At 46.7% G+C, this 11,454-nt stretch overlaps 1 pseudogene; it reads left to right on the forward strand.

The window, feature by feature from the left end:
* LOC111957576 (succinyl-CoA:3-ketoacid coenzyme A transferase 1, mitochondrial-like) overlaps positions 1–11,454 on the forward strand; it is a 132,400-nt pseudogene that overhangs the window by 59,941 nt on the left and 61,005 nt on the right.

Below are 11,454 nucleotides of genomic sequence, written 5' to 3' on the forward strand. Positions count from 1 at the left end.
TAGCTCGTTAAGATCAAACAAATCAAACCGTTGTACTGTAATGAAAATGAATGAAAATGGTAAAACTACCTGTGGAGCGACGCGGAATTGCGACTGCACGCTCCAAACCGGAAACCTAAATACAGTATGTCTTGAATCAATTGATCCTCTTTTCCAAAAACATTAAAGTCATTTTGATTGTCTTTTTCCCTTTTTCGTCGACTTTTCTTTTCTTCCTAGAGTCCGTTGTACTGCTTCTCCTCACCCTTTATTGACTTTTCTATTTCTATCTTTTCTATTCAACCTTTCGGTTACTAGTCCAACGCTCTAACCACTAGGCTACCTGCTGCCCCATAAAGTAATATAATGTATTTTTCTTCTTGGCTTTTGGAAATAAAATATAGCTTAAGACGAAACATTACTCTCTCAGTTCCAGGTTGGATGGTGTTTCCAGGTTTCTGTTGCTTTCCAGAGCATTTGCTGTATATCGTTGGAATAATAATCTTTGGTAGTTTTAAGCCTTCCAGGTAATTCCGTCCAAAATCAGGTTGTAGGTTTTGAGTCTCTCTCTCTCTCTAAAGCTTAGTGAGGGTCTTCTTCAGCAAAAAGCTTTGGTGTTATTTCACACTGCTCTTCATAGGCAGCTCGGGTACCTTAACAAACACATCACAGGAGGATGGGAAGAAGGGGCGACAAACAATGGGCTCACCCCAAAGTTGTTATTATTCTTGCAAGTAGGGTTCTGAAGTTCACAAACTAGCTATTTCCCTTGTTCAACGTACCTCTGGTAAATAGAAGAGTGCTGTCCTAATCAGGGCATAATGAACTTTTTGATCCAACAGCCATCCACCAGCCACTCAGATTTCATTAACAGTCAAAATCAGCTAAAATTACACCAAAAAACGGATGAACATCCTTCTAAAACAATACATTTAAGAAGTAATGTGGTATATTGTTTAATATACTTTTTATAGTCTTTTATCCTAAATATCACAGATGAGAAATATTTAGGAGTCATGTTTGTGCCTGTGAGTCTGACTAATAGAATTGTCTTCTCTAACTCCAACATAGAAAAAGAACCTAGCTTGTGAACAAAACAATGTAAATAGCCAGAGACAAAATCTCACTTCAATAGACTTTCGTTTCAAGTCAATTAGACCAACTTTTATTCCTGTGTGCAGCGCTTCTAAAAAGGAATCTTTCACTCAGCTCTTCACATGCGCACAGTGTTGCAGCGCAAGGTGGAATGGGCTATATAGGATTTGTAGTTCTTTGACTTTGTGCGATTAATTTACCAGCTAAGAAACAAAACGGCAGAAATACTTTGAAAACAGCTACTGCAGCATTTATTTTACTATTAATGTGAAATACTTGACTATTTTGTGTATGGTCACGATAGAGGTGGGAGTTGGAAATGGCTGAACGCACTGTGGGAGCCCCCACGGCCAACATGTGGTGAAATAGAACCCTTTGCCGCGATTCGGCGTGGTGCCAACTGTGGCCGGGCACAATGGGGTTCGATGTTAGGCCTGGAGAGGTGACTGTGAGATCAGTCTCATGTAGGTGCACAGGGTTCGTTTAGAGGAGAGAGGAGCGATTATCTGAGCGGTGTACTTCAACTCGGCTGGTCCTGTGAATATAGTTTATTACGAATGAATGACTTTCTTAAATTCATATAATGGTACATATTCAAGACAGAATACACCGTCTAATTAACAGATAACGACAGGGACTGTATTAGGAGAACTCAGCTGTCTCATTAAATAAAACATGGGACTGGTATCGTCAGGCAGAACTGTCAGCTGTTCATTAATAGACACTAATCAAATCAAAATTTTTTATTTAGTCACGTATGTTAGCAGATGGATTAATCGCGAGGTGTCTAGCGAATCTTGTGCGTTCAGTTTCCGGACAGTGCAGTATGAACCAAGCTGAAGTAACTCTAACCTGTATAACAATTCACAACTTACGTATATACACACACAGTGTAAAGGGATAAAGAATATGTGACATAAAGATATATGAATGGAGTGGTGGTACAGTAAGGCAATGGCAAAGATGCACGTAGATGGTGATAGAAGTACGGGGTGGATGTCTAAGAGTATGAGAGATGAGTACTGTAAGGGTATGTAACATAAAGTTGGGCTAGTTTTTAAAGTGGCTAGTGGTACATGTATTACATAAGATGGCAAGGATCGAGTAGATGATATAGAGTCAGTATATACAGTATGAGAGTGGGTAATGTAGGGTATGTAAAACTTATATTAAGTGGCATTGTTTAAAGTGGCTAGTGGTACCAATTTTTTGGACATAATTTCCATTAAATTCCATTTTTAAAGGGTGGCTGGAGTTGAGGTCAGATATGTTGGCAGCGGCGCTAAATTTAGTGTGTGGCTGTTTAACACGTCTGATGGCCTTGAGATAGAAGCTGTTTTTTCAGTCTCCTCGGTCCCTGCTTTTGATGCATGCTTACTGACCTGCTCCGCCATTCTGGATGATAGCGTGGGTGAACGATGGCAGTGTGGCTATGGGTGGTGTTGTCCTTGAATGATCTTTAATGGCCTTTGCCTGTGACATCGGGTGGTGTAGGTGTCCTGGTAGGGCAGGTAGTTTGTTGCCCGCGTGGGGAGATGCGTTTGCAGACCTCACTACCGCTCTGGGATGGAGCCTACGGTTGTGGAGGGAAGCAGTTGCCGTAAAGAGCGGTGAGTACAAAGCCCGACAGGATGCTGCTCCGATTGTGGCATCTGTATGAAGGTTGTGAGTGCCATTTGGTGGACCCAGCGAATTTTCTTTCATGGCCTCCTGAGGTTGAAGAGGCGCATGCGCTGCGCTTCTTCACAACGGATGTCTGTGTGGCTGGACCAATTCAGTTTGGTCCGTGATGTGTACACCTGAGGCGATTAAAATTTTCTCCACCTTCTCCACTACTGGACCCGTCGATGTGGATAGGGGGTGCTCCCTCTGCTGTTTCCTGAAGTCCACAATCATCTCCTTTGTTTTGTTGACGTTGAGTGTGAGGTTATTTTCCTGACACCACACTCCGAGGGCCCTCACCTCCTCCCTGTAGGCCGTCTCGTCGTTGTTGGTAATCAAGCCTACCACTGTAGTGTCACTACAGTGGTAGACTGCATCTCAGACAGAACTCAATCTGGGAGGAATTGATTTAGCAGGAAGCTTTCTGAAAATGTTGCTTAGTAATCAGCTTAATTTTGAAGCTTTTTAATGAACTTTGGCTATTATCTTTGATAGTTGTAATAGCGTCTCTTATGTGGGGTTTAGATTTCTTGCTAAGTGACACAGGAAGTAATGGTGTGTCTATCTGTGTGTTTTGCTCCACATAGTGTCATTCACTGATGGTTGACACTAATGGATTACTGATGATGGTGATGAGGACGATTGAGATGATTCTTGTAACGCCCCTTCCTTAGGCAACACTTGGAAGATTCCAAGTCCTTCTGAGAACACAGGGGACATTGGGACAGAGCTTGTAATGTAATACCAGTTTTCTCCTTGTGATGGACAGAACCTCCTCCCCACCTTCCATCCCCTCTGATCCCAGGATCAGGCCCTCTCCTCTGGTCTCGACTTCTCTAAAGAACCCTACGCCCAGCTGAGGCATGGAGGCAGCTTACACCAGGCCTGGTGGTTGTCAAAGCTATAGGGAAATGAATACAGTGTGGTTCCTGCTCCCTGTTGACAGATGGGAGGAGAGAGGTTTAAAAAAGAAAATGGTGAACGTTGTATTTTATAAATGTGAACGGATCAAAGTGGGTGGGTACAGAGATTGAGGAGTAACCCCGCAGGATCAGTGTTTGGACTGACCAACACTGTTCTTGCTTCATCCCACTCTCCTTCTGTGTAGGTGGAGGAGGTGGTGGACGTGGGGACGTTTTCTGAGGAGGACATCCACATCCCCAGTATCTACATCCACAGGATCATCAAGGGAGACTGCTACGAGAAGAGGATAGAGGTGGGCCTCCAAACACCACAATGGATTCATACTTAAAGTTGCAAAGTTCTGCTAACTTTCCCAAAATTCCAAGGTTTTCCAGAAATCCTGGGTGAAAGATTCCCGGAACTAGGACAGAATAAGCAGGAATTCTGGGTTCTCCACCCAGGATTTCTGGAAAACATGGGAATTTAAAGTTACTGGACTTCCTGCAACCCTACTTATACAGTCACTAGTTTGAGTCATAATGGTCCTAGAGGGGGATAGAGAGAGTGCTGATGACATCATCAACTTTGTCCAAATATTACAGGAAGTCATCTATAGTTCATCCCTTCCAGACCCATCAGAGTCCAATAGGGAAGTCTGTGTAATCAATTGGTACTAAGCAGAGAATAATTAATTGACAGTCTCTCTCTACACTCTCCAGAGGCGCACAGTGCAGAAGTCCCTAGCAGAGAAGCCCAAACCAAAGAAGGACTCCGACATCGTACGAGAGCGGATCATTCGCAGAGCAGCCCTGGAGTTTGAGGATGGGATGTATGGTATCCTTGAACATGAAATGGGACTCCATGGAACCAGTCGTCATTGATCTTGTGATATCTGACCAAAAGACAGCTTAATAGTTGAAACAAACTTACCGCTATGAATATCTTTGAGAAACGAAACCTTTCAGCTTACCCAGGCTTTGGCATTTGTAGTGCAGAATTAGAATGAGATCAGGGTACTGTATGTCTGTAATGTATTCTAAGTATATGTTCTTTAACATGAACCACTGTCAGCTAACCTGGGTATCGGCATCCCCATGCTGGCCAGCAACTTCATCCAACCAGACATCACTGTCCACCTGCAGAGTGAGAACGGCATTCTGGGATTGGTAAAACCCTCATTTGAATCTATGTCATAGTAACACCATAGTAACATGGTTGACAACAGGTGTTGGGACTCACGTTTGAAACGTGCCGGGTTCCTAACAAATCATTGTGGAGATTGCAACCATCTGACGTTTTTTCTCCCATTCATTTTTTTTCTTCTCATCAATTCTGTTGTCAGAGAAATTAAAGCAGAAATATGCTAATGCTCATTTGTGAAAATGTTCCCCTCAATTATGAGTGTCAGGTTGGGAGATGTGGTGTCAAAAGCTCCCTCAGGCTATAGAGAAACAGGGCCGGTTCCTTTGTTGAAGAGAGATATAAAATAAATGTCTCATCTAATAAGTGTCCTTTGATTTGTGTCTGTTGGCCAGGTTTGATGTGTATAGTGATGTGTGTTGTTGTCTATACAGGGCTCAGCTGTGAAAGAGACCTTGGTCTCAGCATGGCTCCCTGTCAAAATAAAGGTTGTGAGATCATGCTGGGGCTGAGTGACCACCAGAATCCAAAACTAGTGTGATGAACGTGTGTGTGTGTGTAACATCTTTGCGTGATGAATGTGTGTGTGACATCATTGTGTGATGAATGTGTGTGTGACATCTTTGCGTGATGAATGTGTGTGTGACATCTTTGCGTGATGAATGTGTGTGTGACATCTTTGCGTGATGAATGTGTGTGTGACATCATTGTGTGATGAATGTGTGTGTGTTCGTGTGGGGCCCCTACCCCACAGAAGACGAAGTGGATGCTGACACTCATCAAGCCGGTAAGTGAAGATATATACCACACACACCACAACAAACACACACACACACACACACATACACACACTCTCTCCTAATGTTTACGAGATATAGTGGACATTTCCTGTGTGGTGGCAGGTAAGAAACGGTGACTGTGGCTCCAGGGGCTTCCCTACTTCTCCAGTGACGAGTCGTTTGCCATGATCAGAGGGTAAGGACATTGTAACCGTCTTATCTATTCTATTTGGTGATCTCACTCATCATGCAGCGTTATGAGTGAGTTCACAGAATTTGCAACCCTATTTGGGCGTTAGACAGAACTCTAGGTTCTAGGCGTGTTATACAGTTAACTCTAGGGGCTAGGGTGTTAATAACAGAACTCAGGGGGGCTAGGGTGTGTATAACATGAACTCGTAGGGGTCTGTTACGCACGGGTGTTCTTATAACAACTCTAAGGGCAGGTTTAACGCTAGGGGCTAGGGGTGTTATAACAGAATGCTCAGGGGGCGTAGGGTGTTAAAATAATGCAAGAACTCTAGGGGCTAAGGGTGTTAGACAAGAACCTCTTAGGGTAGGGGTCTTATATTTGATATGTTAATCTCAGGGTAATGTGGGGGTTATATTTATGTATGAAATAAAGGGGCTAGTGGTGTATATTTCACAGAACTCTAGGGGCTAGGGGGATTATTACAGATATTAGTTTTTGTTTTGTTTGTGTTCTTTGGGTGTTAAATTGATACTATGTATTTAGTTTGTGGGCGAGGGGTGTATAACTGATATTAGGGGGTCTAGTGGGTGTTATAAACAGAATCTAGGGTCTAGGGTGTTATAACACAGAACTTAGGTAGGGGTAGGTGTTATAACAGAACTCTAGGGGGCTAGGGGTTGTTATAACAGAACTCTAGTAGGTTGAGGTAGGTGTTATAACAGAAAAGTGCTGTAGGAGGGCTCTGGTGTTATTACAGAACTCTTAGGGGCTGATGGGGTTTATAACAGAACTTCTAGGGTAGGTGGTGTTATAACAGAACTCTAGGGGGCTAGGGTGTTATAACAGAACTCTAGGGGGCTCTGGTGTTATAACAGAACTCTAGGGGGCTAGGGGTGTTATAAAAGAACTCTGGGGCTGGGTGTTATAAGAACTTAGTGGGCTAGGGTGTTATAACAGAACTCTAGGGTAGGGGTGTTATAACAGAACTCTAGGGGGCTAGGGGTGTTATAACAGACTCTGGGGTTAGGGTTAACAGACTCTAGGGTAGGGTCTTATAACAGAACTCTAGGGCTAGGGGTGTTATAACAGAACTCTGGGGGCTAGGGTGTTATACGAACAGAACTCTAGGGGCTAGGGTGTTTATAACAGAACTCTAGGGGGTAGGGTGTTATCACAGACTCTAGGGGCTAGGGGGGTGTTTAACAGAACTGCTAGGGGGGGCTAAGGGTGTTATAAGCAGAACTCTAGGGGGCGCTAGGGTGTTTATAACAGAAACTCTAGGGGCTAGGGGTGTTAATAACAGAACTCTAGGGAGGCTAGGGTGTTATAACAGAACTCTAGGGTAGGGGTGGTTATAAGAGAACTCTAGGGGGCTAGGGTGGTTTATAACAGAGCTAGTAGTGGTGAGGGTGCTTATAACAGACTCTAGGGTAGGGGTGTTATAACAGAATCGGTAGGGGTGTTAGTAAACAGAACTCTAGGGGGCTAAGGGTGTGTTATCCCGGGAATCGTATGACCTGTACCGGTGTTGAGATGAGTGGTGCTAGATAGTTCCAACTGTAGATAGGTCAACCTGTAAGGATAGAAGTTCCTCCTGTACACAACACAACTCATAGGGATTAATTGAGAACACTGTAGTCGGTATACGGTACTGACTTAAAAAGGTCTTTGGTGTGCGTATGTGTCTGCGTGCCTTCACTGAGCCCCTTCGATGAGGTACACAGCACACACAAGCCAGAGTATATGAAGCGGAGTTGAGGCAGTTGGAAATCCTCACTATTCTGGCTCACGTGAGCGGAGATCCGTTTGCCATGGTTCGCTCGCAGAGGTCAACATTCTTTTCCCGCCAAGAGTAAATTGGGCTGTGGCTTGTGCTCACAGGGATATGAAACTTGCTGAGCGGTGTTGGCCAAATTCGCGGTCAGTTCATGTTGTTTGTGTTGGTTTGTAAAGATCAGTGGTCCAAACCCAGTCCCGGCCAGTCTGTACTTTTGGTGACTGATGTAATCCGTTGTGTGGTTTTTGAAGCAGGTCTATTGTGAAAGTAAGCTTCAACATTTCACAGACATGGTCATAGATGGCTACTCAGTGAGGGCCGGAGGGGACCGTGTGTACCTAAGGTGATAACTGTTGGCCGAGTTCGACGTGTTAAGAAAAACAAAGGCTTTTTCATATTTTGAATGAGTGTGCAGGTGCTTAGGTTGGAATGGGGGATGGTTCTGGCTCGCGTCAGCGGATTGGTGTACCAGAGATAAGGGAAGGTGAAGGAGAGAGAGGAGGGTTGATGGAAGGGAATGTGGTAGTTCCGGAAGTCAAGTTAGTAGAAACAAGGCACTGGCATTAATTGGCTTGTGGCGGTCACTTCTGAGGGCAAGACCGCTGGGTTAGTTTTCCTCTGGGGCTTGATGACGAACTTGGAGGTGATTGTTGGGAGTCGCGAGGTAGGGGTGCTGTGGCGCACAATGTGCCGCAGTGGTGCAGATCGAGGACGGATTGAGGGGAGGGGTTTTGCGTGTGACTGGACTGTGCTAGTTAAATAAATCGGTTAAAATGAAGACATAGTGTCGAATCAACTGGAGAAATGGCTGCTGACTACATATACCCCCGTTCAAAGAGGCACTTGGGAAATTCTTTTGTCTTCGCCCATTCATTGTGCGCTGCTGACAAGAGTGGCAACGAATAGCAAGTGCCATGTTCAGTGGCACTAAAAATCCTGTTAACTTTTTCCTCCCCTTCACTACATCCGGATTGATTGAATTATGGATTTGAGACAAGTAATCAATAAGGGATCATATCTTTCACCTAGGGATTCCTCAGCGTCGTGGTCGAGTCTGTCATGGTGAGAATGAGGGCAGCTATTAGTGTGGCTGGGTTTGGTGTAGGTCGGAGCTGGACGTCTGCGTCGAAGGTTTGTACGCAGTGGATTGGAATTGAGTGACAGGATAGCATATGTCTGTGTCGTCTCTGCAGGTGGGGTCACATCGAAGCTCAGTGGACGATGGCTGGGGAGCCAGCTGGAGCTGTGTCTAGACGAACTGGGAGACCTGTTTGCCAACTGGATGATCCCGGGGAACGTAGCCATCACATAGGTTGACTCTCTGTCAGTGTGCGTCCCCCTAGAACATGGTAGTAGGCAGCGGGGCTGGGTGGGCGGCCCCCGCGGGTGGCGTGGGTAGGTCGGGTGTTACGGCTCGGCACGGCACGTTGCCCTCGCTGATTGGGTTTCGCAAAGAACATGGGTTGGTAGTGTTGGTCAAGTTAGATCGAGACTGTATTTGCATGAGTTTTTTTGTTTTTTACTCATAGCGCATGTGTCCAAAGAAGTGCTTATTTACAGGAAGTACGCGTGCTAAAAGGCGCTGACGCCGTCGGCGGTATGTAGTGGCGGAGGAGGACGCAAGAGAAGTGGACATGCATGATGTCGAAGAGGGTGGCTAAGGAAAAATCCATAGAAGTGCTGGAACTCTTAGGAAGACCGTAGAGAGGAATGGCAGGCTCTGGAAGTGTGGGTGGACAGTCTCTTTGGTTGTGCTGGGTAGGGGGGGCAACCAGGCTTCTGAGGGGGTTACTGTCTTGCTTTGCTCCGCTTAGCGGCTGGTCCCGGTTGTCTCCGTTACCGGCTGTCCTTGCTACGCGCTACTGTCAGTTGCTTCGGCTTATCTGGGGGGTGTCCGTTGCTTACCTGTACCCCCTGTCGCCTTGGGTGCTGGTCCGTTGAACGACGCTGTATCCGCCTACTGGTAGTTCTGTTCTGCGCTTTGCGTCCTTACGCGGGAGACTCCCGTCAGTTGTCCGCGGTGCGTGTGTTACCTGGCCGCTGTCTTGCAGTTACCTGACGGTCTTGCCCCTGAGAGTAGCCGGCGAGAGGCGTCTGGCGGTCTTGGGCTGAGCCGTGTACCGTGGTCTGTCCTTGCCCGTAGACTAGTCCTTATGCCCTTTACCCTGTCACTTGCTCCTGTACTCCTGTCGCTATGTGCTTACCGCGGACTGCCCGTCATCCGTTGTCCATTGCTCCTGACTCCGTGGGGGCTGTTGTCCTGGTAACGTGCGTGTCCTCGATTGGTTGCTCCTTATGGCGGTGTTGACGTGCCTGGTGCGTAACTGTGGTACCGTGTGCCCTGGCATTACTCCTTGTCCGTTGCTCTCTTACTTATCTGTCCTTGGGCTGTACGTTGTCTTGCGCTTACTCTGGTCCTTGCTTCTGTTACCTTCTTTTCCTTCTCCTCCGTACGGTACGACTGTCTCTTGCTCTTGTCTCTGTCCCTTGTCGCTCCGTTATCTCTTACTTGCTCCTCTTACCCTGATCCGCTGTGCTCCTTGACTCTTGCCCCTTACCTGTCGTTGGTCTTCTCTGTCCTTGCTCCTTACCTTTGATCTTACCCTGGTGGGTCCCGTGTGTTTCTGTTGCGATCGACTTGTACGCGGTGTCGCTGGTTCTTGCTCCTTTAGCCGGTCAGTGTTTCGCCTTAGGTTGCCCGTGTACTGTGCTGGGGTCCGCTTCGCCCTGTACTGGTAAGTTAGATCTGTCTTGGCCCTCCGTCTACACCCTGTGTGATGCCTCTTACGGCCTGGTTGCTTGTGCTTTATCAACGGAGACTGTCCTTGCTCTACTTTACATGCCGCCTTACCCCTGGTCTGCTCTTGTAGCTAGTTCCTTTTGCTGTCTACTATACCTGGCTGTCCTTGCTCCATTACGTTCTGGTCGTGCTGCCCTCGATCCGTTGTCCCTTAGTCATGTTACGGTTTTTACTCGGATTGGAGCTGTCGCTTGCTTCCTTACCGTCGTTAGGAGGTAGCTGGACTTATCCAGTGCTGTCCCTTGCTCCTGTAAAACCATGTCTGTTCCTTGCTCGCTTAACCGCGTCCTGTCTGTACACTGTCTCCGTTACGGTGTGTCCGCGCTTGCTCCTGTATCTTCCGCCCGTCAGCTTTGTGCCCTTGCGCGTGTTACGTTTGTCCCTTGCTCCTTATCCCTGCACTTAGCTTCTGTCCCTTGCTCCTGTAACGTGTCCTTTGGATACCGCTGGGGGCGTGCGCCTTGCCCTTTCGCGGCTGTTCTTACACTGGTCTATTTTACGACTTGGTCTGTACGTCCTGGTCGCTTACCTGCAGTGCGTGAGTCTGTGTGCCGACTTATACCGTCACGTGTGCTCTTACAATATGCTAGTCCTTGACTGGGTTCAGCGTGTCCTGACCCTAGCCGCTTGCTCTTATTGACCCTGTCTCTTTCATGGTCGCTTATTTCGTGTTCTTGGCACTTCGGTCTGTATGTTGATGGCTGTATATACGCCAATGGGAGGAGCTGTAATGTATGATGCTAGGTAGGTTCGTTTATTAACTTGAGGCTCTCTGGGAGCAGGTCAACGGGGTTGTACCATTCGCGACCCTGAGCACAGGGTAAGCAGTATGAGCAAGATTCAGGCAGACGGTATGAGTTAGTGACGAGGGTTAGCCGCAGTGTAGATGACATAATACTGCGTTGATCAGGGAGGCCGTAGAGGTAACACCGATCCCACAGAGCTATCGGAGCTGGAGAGGCTGTACGGCAGGAACCTCACGATTATAAATGCACAGATTGGGGCATCGCAGAGTGGGGTTTGTTTTGTTATGTGTTAAAAATCTGTATGATATGTTGGCTATGTCTTAAATAATAAGAGAGGTGAGGGGATAGGCATATAGAAGGATGCAGCAGCATAGAGGGCT

This window comes from Salvelinus sp. IW2-2015, linkage group LG33, assembly GCF_002910315.2.
Source record: "Salvelinus sp. IW2-2015 linkage group LG33, ASM291031v2, whole genome shotgun sequence".
NCBI classification, from domain to species: Eukaryota; Metazoa; Chordata; class Actinopteri; order Salmoniformes; family Salmonidae; genus Salvelinus; species Salvelinus sp. IW2-2015.